Source organism: Solanum lycopersicum, chromosome 3 (assembly GCF_036512215.1).
Source record: "Solanum lycopersicum chromosome 3, SLM_r2.1".
Classification (NCBI taxonomy): Eukaryota; Viridiplantae; Streptophyta; class Magnoliopsida; order Solanales; family Solanaceae; genus Solanum; species Solanum lycopersicum.
In genome coordinates, this window is record NC_090802.1 from 40,312,358 (window position 1) to 40,332,685 (window position 20,328).

The 20,328-nt window shown below is 35.7% G+C and overlaps 1 long non-coding RNA gene across 1 annotated transcript in view; it reads right to left on the minus strand.

The window, feature by feature from the left end:
• LOC109119782 (uncharacterized) overlaps window positions 1-18,109 on the minus strand; it is a 33,770-nt gene extending 15,661 nt beyond the window's left edge. Inside the window, exons 1-2 of the long non-coding RNA XR_002027208.2 lie at window positions 17,751-18,109; window positions 17,175-17,332 (exon numbers count right to left, since the gene is read on the minus strand). This is a non-coding gene — a long non-coding RNA (uncharacterized lncRNA). The remainder of the gene's footprint in view (window positions 1-17,174; window positions 17,333-17,750) is intronic.
• Window positions 18,110-20,328: the final 2,219 nt, after the last annotated feature.

Genomic DNA, 20,328 nt, shown 5'->3' on the forward strand with positions numbered 1-20,328 from the left:
AGTAATTTGAGGATAGATGTTCTTGTGATGATGACTTCCAGATTTTGGGGAAATAATAGTTGTTGAGTTTTTATAAGTTTATTGAATTGATTTTCATTAATGAGTTTAAGTCTTCCGCATTGTATTTTGTTCATTATGTTTAAAATGTCGGGGTTTAGATTGGTTGGTTCTCTCACATAGTAGGATAAGTGTGGGTGCCATTCGCGGCCCAATTTGGGTCGTGACAAAATTGGTATCAGAGCATTAGGTTCGTTGGTCTCATCACACAAGAACGAGTCTAGTAGAGTCTTAAGGAACGGTAGGGGGATGCCTTTACTTTTCTTTGAGAGGCTATAAGACTTTAGGAACAATTCCATTCTTTCTTTCTTTCGTGCTATTAGTTGGGTCCAATTGGTATCTAGGTGATACAAATTGGTATCTGACCAACTTCACTTTATTTCGCAGATGGTTAGAACTAGAGCAACAACCGCGCCAACACCAGCACCGGCGGGACAGGGTGCGTCTGAACCAGCCACTAGGGCTGTAGCTCGAGGAAGGGTAGCGGAAAGAGGCCGTGGAAGAGGTCGTGGGAGGACGTCCTCTAGAGGAAGAGGACAAGCACCTAGCCCATCTGATACTAGGGTGGTGACTCCTCCACTGACTGAGGAAGTTCTAAGAGAGGGTGAAGAAGAGGAGAATGAACAGGTACAGAATGAGGGATTGCCACCCCAACCTACCCCAGAGATGATCAATCAGGTTCTTGCCTATCTTAGCGGGTTATCTGATCAGGGCCAGACACCTCCAGTGTTTTCTGCACCAGCACCTCAGGTTCCGGAGGTACAACATGCGGCTACTGTGGCTCCCCGCATGGATGCCTCATTGGAAATAGGCACATTTCCTCGTCTGACTACAGGTCCTGTAATGACAAATGATCAGCATGAACTTTTCAGTAAGTTCTTGAAATTGAAACCTCCAGTCTTCAAGGGTGCTGAATCTGAGGATGCTTATGATTTTCTGGTTGAGTGTCATGAGCTACTACACAAGATGGGTATAGTAGAATGGTTTTGGTGTGGAGTTTGTGACTTATCAGTTTCAAGGGAACGCCAAAATGTGGTGGCGGTCACATGTTGAGTGTCAACCAACAGAGGCGCCACCTATGACTTGGGGATCATTATCTAGCTTGTTTATGGAGAAGTATATCCCCCGGACATTGAGGGATAGGAAAAGAGATGAGTTCTTGACCCTAGAGCAAGGTAGGATGTCGGTTACTGCATATGAGGCTAAGTTTCGTGCATTATCCAGGTATGCCACCCAACTTTGTTTCAGTCCACAAGAGCGGATTCCCTGTTTTGTGAAGAGGTTGAGGTCAGAATTGCGGATTTCAGCCTTACAGGTAGCGGCTACGGCAAAATCCTTTCAAGAAGTGGTAGACTTCGTGATAGAGGTGGAAGGAGTGAAGCCAAATGACTTCACCATGGCATCGACATCGAAAACGTTTCGAAAGGGAGGTGAGTTTAATGGTTCTTACTCTAGAGGACAGGGTTCAGGAGGTTACTCAGTCCGACCCATTCAGTCTTCACTACATACTGTAGTTGGGGATCCACCTCAGACCGGTCAACACTTCTCTGAGAGACCCATGCTTGACTCCAGAGAGTGTTATGGATGTGGGGAGACTGGACACATTAGGAGGAATTGTCCAAAACAGAGTTATAGACCCCCAATAGCTAAAGGTAGAGGTGGTCATGGTAGCGGACGTTATTCTGGAGGACGTGGTGGCCGAGGTAATGGTGGTCATCAAAACGGCCGGGGTGATGGACAAATGGGAACTACTGCAGCGCAACCTGTTAGAGGCAACGGACAGACAGGTGATAGGGCCCATTGTTACACTTTCCCTGGGCGGTCAAAAGCGGAGACATCAGATGTTGTTATCACAAGTAATCTTTTGGTTTGTGATTGTATGACTTCTGTATTATTTGACCCTGGCTCTACATTTTCATATGTATCTTCCGCATTTGCTAATGGTCTTTATTTACATTGTGAATTTCTTGACATGCCTATTCGTGTTTCTACTCCGGTGGGTGAGTCTGTGATAGTTGAAAAAGTGTAGAGGTCTTCTTTGGTGACTTTTGTGGGGAGCAATACTTATGTAGACTTGGTTATCTTAGAAATTGTTGATTTTGATGTAATTCTGGGTATGACTTGGCTTTCTCCGAATTTTGCGATCTTGGATTGTAATGTTAAAACTGTGACGTTAGCCAAGCCTGGGACAGATCCGTTAGTGTGGGAGGGTGACTACACTTCCAATCCGGTTCATATCATCTCCTTTCTTCGTGCTAAGAGAATGGTTAGTAAAGGGTCTTTATCTTTCTTGGCACACCTCAGGGATGACAATACCCAAGTACCTTCACTTGAGTCGGTTTCGGTAGTCCATGAGTTTCTGGATGTGTTCCCTGCAGATCTTCCTGGTATGCCACCTGATAGAAATATTGACTTCTGCATTGATCTTGAACCGGATACTCGCTCCACTTCTATACCCCCTTATAGAATGTCTCCCGCGGAGATGAGAGAGTTAAAGGCCCAACTGCAAGAGTTGTTGAGCAAAGGCTTCATTAGACCAAGTGCATCCCCTTGGGGTGCTCCAGTGTTATTTGTGAAGAAGAAGGATGGGAGTTTTCAGATGTGCATAGACTACCGGCAGTTGAACAAGGTAAATATTAAGAACAAGTATCCCATTGTCGCATCGATGATTTGTTCGATCAGTTAAAAGGTGCTTGTACCTTCTCTAAAATCGATTTGAGATATGGTTATCATCAATTAAAAATACGGGCAACGAATGTGCCCAAGACTTCTTTTCGGACCAGGTATGGGCATTATGAGTTCCTAGTAATGTCCTTTGGGCTTACGAATGCCCCTACTGCTTTCATGAGCTTGATGAATGGGATTTTTAAGCCATACCTGGATCTCTTTGTCATCGTATTCATTGACGACATACTGATATACTAGAAGAGCAAGAAAGAACATGAGGAGCACTTGAGAATGGTATTGGAAATTTTGAGGGAGAAAAAGCTTTATGCCAAATTCTCTAAGTGTGAGTTTTGGCTAGATTCAGTGTCCTTCTTGGGGCACGTAGTTTCTAAGGACGGAGTGATGGTGGATCCTTCTAAGATTGAGACAGTGAAGAATTGGGTAAGACCTACTAATGTGTCAAAAATAAGGAGCTTTGTTTGTTTAGCTAGCAATTACCGTCGATTTGTCAAGGGATTCTCTTCTATTGCTTCCCAATTGACGAACTTGACTAAGCAGAATGTTCCATTTGTATGGTCGGATGAATGTGAGGAAAGCTTTCAGAAACTCAAGACCTTGTTGACTACTGCACCAATCCTTACCCTACCAGTGGAAGGTAAGAATTTCATTGTCTATTGTGATGCATCCTATTCGGGTTTGGGTGCAGTGCTAATGCAAGAGAAGAACGTAATTGCTTATGCCTCAAGGCAATTAAAGGTGCACGAACGTAATTATCCGACCCATGACTTGGAATTGTCTGCGGTAGTGCCTTAAAGCAATGGAGACACTATCTATATGGGGTTAAGTGTGAAGTGTACACAGATCATCGTAGCCTACAGTATGTCTTTACTCACAAAGATTTGAATTTGAGACAGAGGAGATGGATGGAACTACTGAAGGACTACGATATTACTCTCTTGTATCATCCGGGAAAGGCTAATGTTGTGGCAGATGCCTTAAGTAGAAAGGCAGGGAGCATGGGAAGTCTAGCCCACTTGAAAGTTTCTAGACGTCCATTGGCTAGAGAGGTTCAGACTCTGGCTAACGACTTTATGAGGTTAGAAGTAAATGAGAAAGGAGGATTGTTAGCTTGTATGGAGGCAAGATCTTCCTTTATTGACAAGATTAAGGGAAAGCAGTTTAATGATGAGAAATTGATCTGAATCCGAGATAAAGTGTTGCGAGGAGAGGCTAAAGAAGCAACAATCTATGAGGAAGGTGTTTTGAGAATCAAGGGAAGGGTATGTGTGCCCCGTGTTGATGATTTGATCCACACTATTCTTACAGAGGCTCATAGTTCCGGATATTCTATACATCCTGGTGAAACCAAGATGTACCGTGACCTAAAGCAACATTTTTGGTGGAGTAGAATGAAGCGCGACATTGTTGATTTTGTTGCCAAATGTCCAAATTGTCAGCAAGTAAAATATGAACACCAGAGGCCCGGAGGAACACTTCAGAGAATGCCCATTCCTAAATGGAAGTGGGAAAGAATTGCAATCGACTTCGTGGTTGGTCTTCCAAAGATATTAGGAAGTTTGACTCTTTTTGGGTAATTGTGGACAGATTAACTAAGTCTGCTCATTTCATTCCGGTCAAGGTGACTTATAATGCAGAGAATTTAGCCAGACTCTACATCTCAGAAATTGTTCGATTGCATGGAGTTCCACTTTCCATCATATCAGATAGAGGTACTTAGTTTACTTCTAAGTTTTGGAGAACATTGCATGCTTAATTAGGTACTAGGTTGGACCTTAGTACTGCATTTCACCCTCAGACCGATGGTCAGTCTGAGCGAACAATTCAGGTGTTGGATGATATGCTTCGTGCATGTGTGATAGAATTTGGAGGCCATTGGGATAACTTCTTACCCTTAGCGGAGTTCTCATACAACAATAGCTATCACTCAAGTATCGATATGGCCCCATTTGAGGCACTGTATGGGAGAATATGTAGGTCTCCCATTGGGTGGTTTGATGCATTTGAGGTTAGACCATGGGGTACTGACCTTTTGAGGGATTCATTGGAGAAAGTGAAATCTATTCAAGAAAAGCTTTTAGCGGCGCAAAGTAGGCAAAAGGAATATGCAGATCGAAAGGTTAGAGACTTGGAGTTTATGGAGGGTGAGCAAGTCTTGCTGAAGGTTTCACCCATGAAAGGGGTGATGTGGTTTGGAAAAAGAGGTAAGCTAAGCCCAAGGTATATTGGACCATTTGAAGTACTTAAGCGAATAGGGGAGGTGGCTTATGAATTAGCCTTTCCCCCAGGACTGTTAGGAGTGCATCCGGTATTTCATGTGTCTATGTTGAAAAGATACCATGGGGATGGAAACTACATCATTTGTTGGGATTCGGTTCTTCTCGATGAGAATTTGACTTATGAGGAGGAGCGTGTTGTCATTCTGGATAGAGAAATTCGCAAGTTGAGATCAAGGGAGATTGCATCCATCAAAGTTCAATGGAAGAATCGACCAGTCGAAGAAGCCACTTGGGAGAAGGAGGCAGATATGCAAGAAAATACACACACCTGTTTACAGATTCAGATACTCCTTTTCTCCCTTGTTTTTTTCTTCTTATGATCGTTCGAGGACGAACGATGGGTAAATTGGTATCTATTGTAACGACCTATTTAGTCGTTTTGAGCAGCAGATTTTATTTCTGGAAAAACTGGCTGAGACGACGGATCCCACGACGGACCTTCATGAGAACGACGGACCGTCGAGGGGGTCTCGTTCCAAAATAGTTAGATTTCTGAAATTCTAGTACTGAAATCGACTCTCTGAACTTCGTGACGGAATGGCAGGACGGACCGTCACAGGCGTGACGGGCCGTCACAGATCCTTCAGTAAAATCTAGTCTCTGAACTCTGTGACGGAAGCAGCAGGGCGGACCATAGCAGGCACGACGGCCCGTCACAGACTGCGTAATCCAAGGCTTAGTCGGATTTCTTTAAATGTTTTTAAGGGGCGTTTTGGACTAGTCCTGCTTATAATTAAAAAGTTGGTGGTTGAATATTAATAATCCAATTTCTTGAGGGTTAAAGGAGATAGCCTTAAATTAATTAGTGATTAACTCATCATCTTTTATACTTAATTATATGCTAATTAGGGTAAAATAAAGAGGGTTGGAATAAGAAAAAGAAAAGAACAGAAAGAGAGGGAGAAAGGATCGAGAGAGAGAGGAACGAAGGGAATAACAAGGCTTTGGGGAAATTGCTTGCTTGATCACGAATCTTCAGTGGAGGTAGGTTATGGTTTTTATACTATTCGTAGTTAACTCTTAATAGCGAATGATATGTGTTGGGTTGTATTTTAAAGTCTTCTATATGCTTAATTGTATGCTTGCATGAATGTGATTATATAATTGTGATGAAATAAGCATGATGAAGCTATTGAATCCCAAATCTTGAAAACCCCTTGTTAATGATGATGCATTGGTATAAAAGAAGTCTTGATGAAATAAAGTAATGAGATTGATGATGCCTTGGTATAAAAGAAGGCTTGATGAACTAAATTAATGAGATTGATGATGCCTTGGTATAAAAGAAGGTTTGATGAACTAAAGTAATGAGATTGATGATGCCTTGGTATAAAAGAAGGCTTGATGAATTAATAGAATGAGATTAGTGGAGCGGGTGTCACGAACCGACATGTAGAATTAGGGGATCGGGTGTCACGAACCGACACGTAGAATTAGGGGATCGGGTGTCACGAACCGACACGTAGAATTAGGAGATCGGGTGTCACGAACCAACACGTGGAATTAGAGAATCGGGTGTCATGAATCGACACGTAGAATTAGGGGATCGGGTGTCACGAACCGACACGTAGAATTATGGGATCGGGTGTCACGAACCGACACGTAGAACTAGGGAATCGGAGTGTCACGTTCTGACACATAGTAGTAGGGGAGCGGAGTGTCACGTACCGACACAAGAATAAAGGTGATGAATTGATGAATCTTGAAAGATGTTAATATACTCAATCTAATGAACCTAATTCCCAAATGAGTATGGTACTGAGGCTTGAGTCCTCATGTGTGAACTTGGTTGTACTTATTAACGATTATAGTCTTGTTGTTGCTATATGTTGAGTAATGTAATTGATTTTATATTATTACTTGATATATATTGTTTTCTATTTTGAGTTGGCCGATGATATCTACTCAGTACCCATGTTTTGTACTGACCCCTACTTGTATGTTTCTTTTTGTTATCTGTGGAGTGCAGAAAATGTGTCGTCGTCTTCAACTCAACCGCAACTCTAGAAAGTCTTCATTACACCGGATTTCAGGGTGAGCTAATGCTTCTAGCTTGGACTGGATCTTCCTCTTCATGTCTTGATGCCTTGAACTTCCGGCATGGACTAGCTTTTTACTTATTTTAGCTTCTTCGATACTCTTAGATTAGTAATTTGAGGATACATGTTCTTGTAATGATGACTTCCAGATTTTGGGGAAATAATAGTTGTTGAGTTTTTATAAGTTTATTGAATTGATTTTCATTAATGAGTTTAAGTCTTCCGCATTGTATTTTGTTCATTATGTTTAAAATGTCGGAGTTTAGATTGGTTGGTTCGCTCACATAGTAGGATATGTGTGGGTGCCACTCGCGGCCCGATTTGGGTCGTGACAAAGATCTTCCATTGCTTCAATCCCCTCGTCACTATAATCCTGCATTACTTCATCAACGTCATCTTTAAATTTTGTTGTTAGTGGTTCACGACCCAAATTTCTTCTCTCGGCATTAATCCAATCTCAAAATAATACCGATATCTCCAAGATGTCGGCTGCTAGTGAATGCCTATGTTCTCTAAGATGAAACCTTGCTGCACTAAAGACGCCTTCCTAAGCTACCGACGACGCTTGCATTGCTAATATATCTCGAGCCATTGGTACTAGTTTTGGAAATCCTTTGCCGCGATTTCTCCACCATTGGAGAATATCTTTAGTAGGTTATGCATTTTGATTAACATAGGCATCGAAATCATTTCTATTATCGTGAGAAAGTTCAAGATAATCCTGTAAATAAGCATCAATATTATTTTCATCGATTCTAACCCTAGAGCTTTGATGTTCATTTTCACTTGATAAATATATTAGCATTATATAAATCATACAATTTTTCTAGCTTCAATTTTATGTTATATTTAACTTGTTGACAACTAGGAATTTCTTCTAATACATCATTAATATCCAAGCTAAAATACATTTTCCCAACCATTCTTGATGCACCTACATCTTTATACTTAGGGTTTAACAAACATGCAGTTAAGTAAATTTGAGGAATAGAAATATAATATTTTTTAAATTGTAGAATCATTTTTTCAATGGATTGTCAAAATCTTGGTTTATTTTTAAATTTATATAATTTATGAAGAAATAATACAAATATTAGGCAAAACAGTACAAATTGATGCACTATAAAGTACAAATATTCTTTTAGTAGTTAAGTAAAAAGCTTTTAGGAAATCTATAAGTTCATTTATATCACGCCAATCATTATCATCTAGTCTATATGTCATATCAGACTTATGAGCATTCCATGCCATTTGTAAAGGTATTCTATATCCATAAGCGACTACAAGCATTTCACGTGAAGTATTTCATCTAGTAGCCACTGTTTTTGGAAATTTTCTAGGTGGAAGATTATTTTCAAAACACCGATGTTGAAAATCCTTACGCCTAGACTTAACTTGACATTTAAATATTAAATGACATGCATTTTCAACTTTTGTGCATCCGTTATCATACATATGTACACCATATCTAACCATCAAATTATATATATGTGCACTACACCTAATATTATCACCATAGAAAGGACAAAGTATAGGTTTTAATTATTCAACAGCATCAATATTAATTGAAGCATTATCTAAGGTTATACTACTTATTTTATCACATATTTCATAACTTTGTAAAATATCTAAAATAGTTTAAGCAATATAACTACCGATTTTTTGCATTTGACAACATTTATAACCTAAAATTCTTTTTTTTCACATACCAATTTTCATCAATCCAATGTGCAGTGAAAGTCAAATAATCGTTACCGTTTACACTACGACCCATATCAGAAGTAATAGCTATTTTACAAGTGTTATAATAAAATAACCAACGAAGATATTGAAAATGTTGCACATGATAATCAAATACAGCCTTTTTATTGTATTTCTAGCAAAACCTTTAAAATTTGGATTATATCCAATTTGAATATAATGTATAAAACTTGGATTTTCAGCAAAACTAAATGGCAAACCAATAACACATATCATTTTAGCTAGTTATTCAAGATCTTTTTCTCTACTATATAAAAGTGGTAAACTAGAGCCAAAAACATTACACGGATTTAATTGTGTTTGTACCATGTTAGAGCCTCCTACTCCTACATTTTCAGGAAGGCGGGTACAGTTTTTTGTAGCTTCCGCTACCGCTTTAGCATGCAAAACTTCATTTTTATAACAAGACATTAAATGACTACTCAAATGTCCCGTCCCGGCAGATTTACCAACAGTTTTATGATTTAATCTATGTTTACATTTATTACAAATAGCTTGTGTTTTATCTTCGTTTTGTGTCATAAATTGCTAAACAATCAATTTTTTAATACGTTCTACCTTAGGCCTAGCATGTACTGGGGAACAGGGGCAGGACAAAGAAAGGGAGAGGGACTGGGAGTATTAGTAGCCGTAGGTAGCTCAGTTTCATCATCAAAAGTAAGCGTATCACTATAATTATCAATATCATTATCATTATCACTAGGAAAATCCTCATCAAAATTACCAAAGCGACGTTGAAAATGTTCATGATAAGAATCTAATCCTAAATTACTATCAATATTAAAAACCATATCATCAACATGTGTATAATCATCCGTATTTATTCTTAATATAGTAGATTTTTTAGTTTTTGATTTAGAAGAACTACCGGTTTTTGCATTATTGAGGATGTAAAGTTACAAATATTTTCTACACGCTCTAATGCACTTTTTTTCTCTTTTCTTTTTGAACAATATTTTTACCAAAATCCATATTAAAAAATTAAACGTGGGATTATACATATTATGAAAAATGTAATGCAAATAATAAATCACAAAATAAATAATTAATTAATTAAATATAAATGAAACGTAAAATAAAAATTGGGACGAATTTACCGAACGTCTACTTAAAAAAGTAGACGTTTATGACCGCCAAAAGCCGAATGTGGAAAGTTGAAAATTGAATTTTGAAGCTCCAAATCTAATTTCCAAAGACCAAATAAGGCAACACCGGAATTTAAGATACTATATATTATAGAATTAGAGATTAGAGAGTAGAGGGTTGAGAGAGTAGAAGATGAATATATGATTTTGTGATTTAAAAGAATGAAATTTAGGGGTATTTATGAGTAAAAGAATGGGTTAAAGTGTAATTTTTAGAACTTTAGGGTATTAAAAATGTTTGGGGTGTGGTAAGACTGCTATTGGCTGAAATTTTATTCAAATAGCCGTTGGAGGGGCCTACTAGACATTACCCAACGGCTATTAACGAATATATGTAAAAATAATAATTTACCAGACCGGACCGGACCGGTAATTTCCAAAACCGGGGAATACCAGTAAATAACAATTTCTGTCCCGGTACCTGTCCCGGAACCGAAAAGAATCGGTACTAACCGGTGCTGAACCGAACCGGGACGGACTGGACCGGTAATTGGTAAATACCGGTTCCGCTGCCACCCTTAGTTGTCTAGTTCAAAAATATCCTTTGAACCTACGTTTTGATTACATGTGATTCAAGAGATTAAAGAAATGATTTAACTACAATTTGGGGCATGGAATCTTCATAAACCAATCTTCTTGTGACTATTCCTATTATTGTATTACTTGCCTAATATAAGAAGTCATTATAAGTCAATCTTATTTGGATATGATCTTTCGTCAATTATATATAGTCATTATAAACCAATCTCATTTGGCTTGATCATTTTAATATCATAAGGATTCGTTACTGGCTATTCCATTTACTTATTGAAAACTTCATTCTTATAAACATTGACATTCGTAGATCTTACTTCCTTAGTTTACCTTGAACTAACATCTCTTTTTTCTTGTTATTTCCTTAGAGAACTCTGTAGCATTAAGATCATGTAAAGCTACATGAAATCCAGTGTTTTCCCCACAGCGAAAAAGAGGTGATTCATCGATCAAAGTGAATCCTAAATCATGCGAGTTAACATGAAATCTAGTGTCTGCCCCACACCGAAAATGGGTGATTCACTGGCTAAAGTGAATCCATGTAATGTGTTTAACCCACACCAAAAAGGGGAGGCTTACGACTAAAGTGAACCAAGAACATTCTTTTGAGAATTAACCGACATAGATCATGTGAGCTAAACATGAAATCTGGTGTCTTCCTCACACCAAAAAGAGGTAATCTCACTGGCCAAGGTGAGACCGAAACATACCTAACTCTCTTAGGTGGAATCCACAGGCTAGTTCCCATGTTGTCTAGCCATAGATCGAAGACTAGGAGATATTCAGAGACTCTTATCCTATGTGGTGGAGCCTCATCTCATGAGACTAACATTTGCAAGCACAAGCTCATAGCTAGTCTATTGGTGCTTTGCTCACTTTCTTTTATCTTTTTATCTTTTAGAGTTGACTCAAATATTATGGAAGCTTGCTTCTATATTGAGGTTTACTTACTCTATTGATGACTTGTCATCCCTTTCTTTACATTGATAAGATGTGAATTTGTCCTTACATAACATCTTTGGTGTTAATGAGACTTGTCTCACACATTTTAACACCCTTCTTCGTGAGTATCTTAACATAGTATCTTGGGTATAAGTGAGAATTTTCTCACTTTCTTTAACACTTTATTCTCATCACTTTCTTAACTTATACACTTTTTGATTATGTTAATAATCACTTTACTTGCTTACGTTCATTTGTTGGCTTCATATCATCATTTATGGATGTTGAGAACTTCATTCAATGAAATACTTATGTTCATGGTTCATTTGGTTAGGGCATGTTCGGACTTGTCCCAATGATTGGGATACCCTTGGATATGGATTCATTGAATAATGTTAGATGTGCTTAAGTTGTCATTTCAATACTTCGGTTATATGTGATTGGCATAAAATTAGTATTGGCCTAGAAAATTTAGAAATGACTTTATAGATAATTTATCAGCACAAGCCAAACATTCATTCAAATATAATTTCATGAAATCATTATTAGCCAATCTTATATCATAGGTTAGGCATAACATTATTATCCATTTAGGATAGTCTCATCTGAATACTTTAATGAACATATCATCTCCAACAAGTCACTTTTAACAGTAAATATACACCATGATCATCACACATCAAGCTTAGCACTTTGGGACACACGTTAACGTAGAACCATTTTTTATTTCACGTAAGGAATACTTGAATTCATATGAGTATAAATTATAGACTCATGAAACATTTAAAAATCAAGAAACCACACATTAAGATCAGCCAACACCACATAGAAACAACATGATCGATACTATATGTATATGCTCATTGGAATCGGAAACAAGGATACTAGGAAAAAGAGTGTTCAACAAAAACATTGAGAAACAACCCCAAATTCGAAATTTCATAGATTCAAGACGATGGAAAATATTGTTGGAAAAAAAATCAAAGAGAAAAAAAACATACCTTATGTAGAATTATATCTACGAACATCACCTTGCACGAAACCTTGAAGAAAAAACTTGAAATCGCCTAAGAAAAGTCGAGAAAAGTTTTTCTATTTTCCTTTCGTTCGTTTACTGATTTGCATTGTGAAATTTTTAGTGTTTAAACGTGAGTCTAAGTCTTAGGAACTGATCTTGACTCAATCAACTTAGAATAATTAAGTAAATTAAATAAATAAATAAATAAATTATTAAAAATCCCCTCCTAGATTGACTATAAATAGGAAAACATTTGACTTAACCCAAAATCTAGAAATTGGCTAGGTCTCGTCAAAAATTTGTAATTTTAATTAATTAATTAAATTTTAAATTTAATTATTTAAGAGACCTAAGATAATTACTAAAGTACCCCTAAGTCTTTGGGACCATAACTAACCCTTTTGGATCATCCTAGGTTAGGTACTAGGATATTTCTTGAGTTATACTAGGTTAGTGTCACCCAATTAAGTCTTAGGTTGTCGGGTGTACTAGATAATTTATTTTTGTTTGTCCTAGGTTAGATAGTTAGTTAGGTCAGTTAGTAAGAGTCAAGAGTTAATTAGAGATCAAGGACCCACATGGTTGAACCCTTGTGCACGCCTGCCCCATAACTATCCTAACCGAATTCGGTTAGGGTGGTCCCCTCCTTAGACTTTTCTCCCCATGTGCTTGCACATGGTCTTGCACATGTGTTGCTTGTACTTTCCTAACTAACTATTCTTGATGGTTCATTTGGAATGTTCACTAATTGTCCCAAGGATCTGTAACACCTTGAAAATCCAAGACTCATGGAAAAGCCTAATATAGGTGTCATAAAGTCTGAACACTGTTTCTACGTCCATTTTTAATGAATATAGGTCATTTAGAAGGTTTCAGAACAAAATGTCCACGAAGTTGGTTTAAAGAGATGTTGTGTGCCTTAGCTTTTTTACTAACTTTTAGGAGTCATAAATGTACGAAATGGGTGGAAAGGTACCTAATGGGTGTTTGAGTTGTTTTATGATTGGAATGTCGGGGTACGACTCCCCAAGGACCAACCAAGGGCCCTGGAGGAGAAACCCAGCAGTGTGATGCAGCACTACCTGGTAGTGTGCATCGATGTCCGTAAGTGGCTCGACAGGGCATCGAAGACCACCATCGTCCCACACTTAGAAATATTTGTGAAGGACCTTGTTAGCCTAGCTACTATTACACTAGATGGAAAGGATCGACGGGGTTTCATTTGCTCGACGAGGCGTCGAGGCCACCATCATCCCATACTTAGAAGAATTAGAGAAAGCCTCACCTGCAAAGTCTCTGATAGATACGACGGAAGTGCAAGACGGGGGGGGGGGGTATCCATCAACCCACTGACGGACCGTCGACGGGGTCTCGTCGGTGAAGGTTGAATTTCACTAATGGATTTTAATGATTTCATTTAAATTAATTAAATGATTTAGGGGTTAGTTAGTTAGTTAAGGGAAACAAATTAAGTTAAATAAGCCCCTCTATAAATACCCTTAACCCTCATTAACCTAAATCCAACTATCAAAATAAACTCTCTTCCTTCTCTCTTATTTCTCTCTCTAAAAGAACCCACCATTGAAGGCTAGAAAGAACTAGGGTTTAGGGGCTGAAAAGGGTGGATTCTTCATCAAATTGTTGAGAATACATTAAGGTATGGGTTCTATTCACTTTTGAGTTCCTTTCCTCAAAGGGTTCCTTCAAAATGAATTTCAAAAAGTTGAGTTTTCTGTTGGATTTCATTCAAATAGGAAATTGAAGTTATGGATTGAGTTGTTAGTAAATTTTTAGGGTTATATTGAGTATATTTACATGTAACTCAACTTTTTTATGATAATTTTTGATGGTTTGGTCAAATTAAAGAACATAATCCTTTATCTTTAACCCTAGGTAGTGATCTTGACTTATGTTGTATATTGATCATTCAATTGAGTTGGTTGTTGATTAGATTACTATCCTATGGTGATATTACGGTCAAATTAATAAGAATAATAGGACTATTATTCTAGTTCTTGAGATTTAATTTAGGTTATGAACTATAATGTGAAATTAGCCTATGTATCTTATCTCAAGTTGCGATCTAAAGATAAAATTGTGTTATAAAGATGCGATTGACCTTGTTATTCTATTGATTATCATTGGTCTATGATGTTATTCCCTAAGTTGGTTTGGGTTACGGGTTTATGGTAAGACCTTGATGATAGACTATGAGGAAGACTTGGTAAGTCTTAGAATCTCTATCTTTACTTCCAATTGTGATTAATTATTGTTAAGCTATGATATTTCGTTGGAGTATGCCTTTTATTAAGATTATAGGGTGGTAAGATGTTGAATTCAAATGTCTTGACTATGTTGTGAGGTATATTAAGGTGTATGTGCTATAAGGATGGTGAAAACTATCGGTGTGCCTTAATATGTTATGAAATGCTAAACAGTTAACCTCACTTCTATGGATTGTGATGAAAGGACTTACACACATACAATTCTTTTTGAGCTATTGATGATGATGATGATACAAGGGTTAGACCTTATGACCTAAAATAAGTTATGATTACAACAAGACTAAAGGCATTTCAATAAAGGGACCTAGCTTAGCACCGATTGGGCTTGTATGTGAGGGGGTGACGTCTTCTTATATAAGAAAGGTAGGGTTAACTACGGTCCTCACGGGGTGGATAGACTCATGACCCAAGGAAGGGTGTAGAGTTGATATTTCCATGATTTATTCCCCAAGATCCATAAACTCTATTGGCACCATAGAATACTATCTAGTGGTTTCACCTAGATAGCTACGTTTATGTTAGGTTCTACCTTGGCTGGTAGACCACCTTCCATTGGTGTAAGTCTTCATGATACCGGATCCATATTAGCTCATGTGGTCTATGTCAGTTAAGGAAAGAGTTCCCTAAACTAAAATGAATGAATGAAGTATAGACTAATTGAAGTTACTTGAATGGTTTGACTTTAGCTTAGGTAGGGGTATGAGACTCTACCTATGCCTTGCACTAGTTTGCCTTGATAGATGTTTCAAGAAGTCTATATTATGTATATAAATAACGATATGATGTAAATAACTTTATATGTTGAATAATATGCATATGAATATGAAATTTGTTATCATTGTTAAAGAAAGAATAATATATGAGATGGAAGACTATGCTATGTGAAGTGAATTTCTAATTATGATCTTTGGTGGGTTACATGATTAAGTAGGGTTATGGGGCTTTGCTGGGTCATTGAACTTTTGGCTTCTTAAGGATTATAGTTAGTTGGTTTGCTTTTCTATTTACGTGGTTTACTCTTATTAAAGTTTATGATATTATTACGTGATGATAGAGTTACATGAGATAATGGGTTTAAGTATGATGACGTGCATATGGTATAATTAATTTTTTTATTATGTTCAAAGGATTGGCTTAAATAACATGATTTCATTAAATGTGCCTTTTTAGCATACTTTGTTGGTACTTGTACATATGGTCTCATACTTAGTACATGTGGCGTACTAACCCCATTTTCTCCCTTTTTCCAAAGCATTTTAGGTTCCAATGGTTGAATTTGATTTGAGGTGATTTGAAAGAAGACTTGAACATTCTATCATCCAAGTGGTAGGTCCTCATTTTCCCCGAGGACGATGCCAATATTCTCTTTGTGAAGTTACTTAGTTACTACAACTTTTGTATTGACTCTAGTTCCTATTTGAGACAAAGTTGTATAAAGCCTATATGCGGCTTAATTTTTATTGATGTAGGGCTATGACGAATATTATTGTTCTCGTTTAGATGGTTTATTAGATGAGACAAATTTAAGACTCTATTTCTTTACTATACAAGTGTGTGAAATAAAAGTAGAGGACTGTGTAATATTCTTATATGAACAGGTCTATGTATACTCGATATTATTATGATTATGTGTATGTAGAGGTCTATGTAAACCTCATATTAGAAGTAGTTGAAAAGTTTTATATTCTTCCGTATTTTTAATCGATGAATGCAATGATGTAAGACTAAGAGGCTTGTCTTAGTCCTCAAAGAGGACGACGATGCCAGTTACGTCTAGAGGGTAAATCCGGATGTGATAGGATCCTCACTATGTCCTTGGGCACTCATGCCCATTTTAAGTGGTCATGTGCTATGGTCCTAGGCTTGACATATGGATGCGTAGAACCTATTAAGTAAATGTTGTAAAATCTATGTTTTTATCGTAGGGTCTTTATTCCAGGTACAGTTCTTAAACAAGCTCATTAATACTTAGAAAAATTGGCTAATACCCCTTAACCAATTATCTATGTTATGCCCAATATTTCTCGATATTGGGAATTGGAATACCTATGTGTCCCCAATACACATTCTTAAAGACCTATTGGGATCTTCACTGGACATGTATTTTTCCGAAATGTTACATTAATACACAACACATGCTTACAAGAAAGACAGATCGAAACGGATTGTTATAACTCTGGTGCATACAAAATTACTCATAATGAAACTTGTTGGGCCAGCCTAATAATATAATAGGTTTTGGTCATGGAACATGGATAGTTTGGTTATAAGTATTAGGGCGAGTAGTTTAATGTACTAAGTCACGTACTTGGTGTCGAGAAGAAGAGATCACCTAATGTTTCATTGACCACTAAGTCATATTTTGCCTCATAATTAGAAGTTATTCATATTTTGCCTAAAAAAAGTAAAAGTGAACACGAAGAACAAACCTAAATACAAAAATAAATATAGTAGACCGATGTCATCATTGGAAGTGAAATCAACCGTCCAACATATTCATGCTAGAGCTTCATACACACAGTTGTGAGATGCCATCGGCTGCAGAGTTTATGAAGTCAAATCCGAATTTCGAGACACTCCGATGATACTGGAGAATACAAATTTAGAAAAAAATCAATTGATTTACTAATTCTAGCCTTTTCTCAGGAAAAAATATGATCATAATACAAATCTCGAAACATTCTAGAACAAATCAAAGTTGAAAAAAACACTCAAGTTGATTTACAAATTGAAAATGATATGAAGACGTGTTAGAGAGAACTCACAACTCTGGTAGCTCATCTTCTAAGCTTTCTACATCTAATTTAGGGCAAAATCGTAAAATTAAGAGAAATTGAGAAGAGAATAAGAATGCGGAACATTATCAATTTTACTATGGATAAAGATGTTGAGAAGACCGAAAATGAAAGAGAAAAGAGTTACTACATGGATCTGCCATTAGAAAACTACGAGAAGCTTCTCTTGGGTAGTAAAGTCAAATATAGAACACAAATGAATAAACTTACCGTATAACAAATCGTCATCACTGCCTCATCTCTTCGTTTCTTCTCTGACAACTCTATTGTGGAAGAAGACAGTGGTAGGTAGCTCCACCACCATGGTTATATTTTTCAATCAATCATCAAAGCTCTAACAATTATTGCTTTGTCACCATGGATAACGGATGAAGTTCAGAAGATTAACAATCAGAATTTTTTTTGGTTTGGAAAAAAAGAATGCGCAATAAATTTAAAGTAACTCTATGATATTATAAATTTTACTATTTGGGATGGCTGAGACCCAGTAATTGCATCAAAATTACAGTGTTTGATTAATCCTCTGTAATTTAATAAAATTAGTGGGGTTGAGTTGCCCTTACTAGTAAAAATTTTGTTAATTTTTTTTAAGTGTTTGAGAATAAAATTTAGGGTTCTTGTTTTTTTAGAAATTGGGAGGAAATAGAAAATATGGAGGGAACTTATTAATTTAGCCAAAATTGTACTATATCTGTAGTAATACTTTTATAACTGGGTAAAAAATTTATATGGAAGAAACTAGTTATTTAAGCTAATTTTTAATGTTTATTTATAGAGCACACTTATAAGTGTAATTTTTACTTATAAATAAAACACATTTTAGAGTGTGGTTATATATAAAAATAAGTGTTTTCAATTTTTTTTATGATGTGTAACCTATAATTTTAAAGAGCACACATTAGAAGTGTTGCAAAAGTTTATGTGACTAAAAGCTCGAAAGAAAGGTCACGAATTGAAAGGTGCCCTTAGATACTTTAGGCAACACTTTTTAAGTGTTGTCTAGAATTATTGTAGTCATAGGACAAATTTGTTGTAGTGATCAAAAGTAATAAACTTGATAGAACTTGATTTGAATAGTAATTTTAAGATGTTCTATTGTTTATTTCATAAAACGAGATAAGACATTGAAGGTTATACTTACAAATGATTAAACCATTAATTATAAATATAAAAATTATTAATTGTTATCATAATATTTCTACGAGTATTATCTCGCATGTCATATTCGAATGGATTATATGATAGCTCTTCATCTTTAAATCATTACATGAGATATTAAGTTAGTGAATTGACGACGGACTCGTAGAATTTGTACATTACTCTAGTAATAAAAGTAAAACCATCTTCTAATTCATATAAGCATAGTTTCATACTCTAAATATGAAATATTTCTTTGTTTATCCCACGAATTATAAGTTTTTATTATTAAAGTTCACAAAATTATTACAGTTTTTGAACAATTAATTGTATGTATAAAATGAAATTTAGGTATTATGCACAATAGCAAAATTATGATTAATAGGAATATTTTGAACAAACTGACCTCTGATGTCGCTTTTATTAAAAGTAATTACATGAAATAAAAATTTCTACCTCATTAGTTCGATATATTATATTAATTTATTTTTTAACTTTTGTAAAACCGTCAGCCGGAGAACGAATTATTTAAAGTTAATCAAAAATATTAATTTATTAATTTTATGAAGTCACTATATAAATATTTAATGAACGTTAATATAATTACATACTATTTAATTTAATCGACTTTTGAAAGTCTGTATTATAATTCATTTGTTTTTTTATTTTACATAAAACTGTCCCCCGGAATATGGTTTAAATAAAATTAATTCACAATATTTCTTAATTTTAGTTTTTTATATTTAATTGAGAAAAATATATTTTTATTTATTTATAACACCGACACCAAGAGGTCAATTTTTATTGTAATTCATTTTTTTGGGGGCAAAATTTCAACCTCCAGTGGTCAATTTGGATTTCCCTCTTTATTTTGCATAATAACTGACTAAGTGTAGTCGTTTTTTCATATCAACGTAGGTTCATACTCTAAATATAGATTACTGATCTAACTTTTTATTTATTAAAGTATACAAAATTGTTACACTTTTTTGAATAATTAATTGTAGGTGTAAAATTTATTTTTAGTATTATGCTACAAAAATTATAGTTAATAGGAATATATTAAACAAGTCGATGTCCGAATGTCGCTTTTGTTAAAAGTAACTAGATAAAATAAAAATACCAACCTCATGAGGTCAGTATTTTATATTAGTTTATTTTTAAAACTTATATGAAACCGTCATCCGGAGAATGAATTATTTAATGTTAGCTGAAATATTAATACTAATTTTATTGAAGTCACTATATAAATATTTAAATGAAAGTTAATTTTATTAAATAATGTTTAATTTTACCGAATTCCGAAAGTCGATATTATAATGTTATTTTTTGTTTTTGATTTTACACAAAATCGTCTTTCGAAAGACAATTTAACTCAAATTAATTCCAAAGATTTCTTAATTTTATTTTTTATATTGAATTGAGAAAAATAAAATATTTTTATTTATTTATTCATTTAATACCAACATCAAGAGGACGGTTTTTATTATAATTAATTTTCTTGGGGAAAAATTCGACCTCTTGAGGTCGGAATTTGTTTTGTTCGCTTTATTTTGCATTAAAACTGACTATTTTTTCTTTAAAAAATTTATTCCTCTTGACAATATCAACCTTCAAAGGTCGGAAATTACGGACTTCAATTTGAATTCGG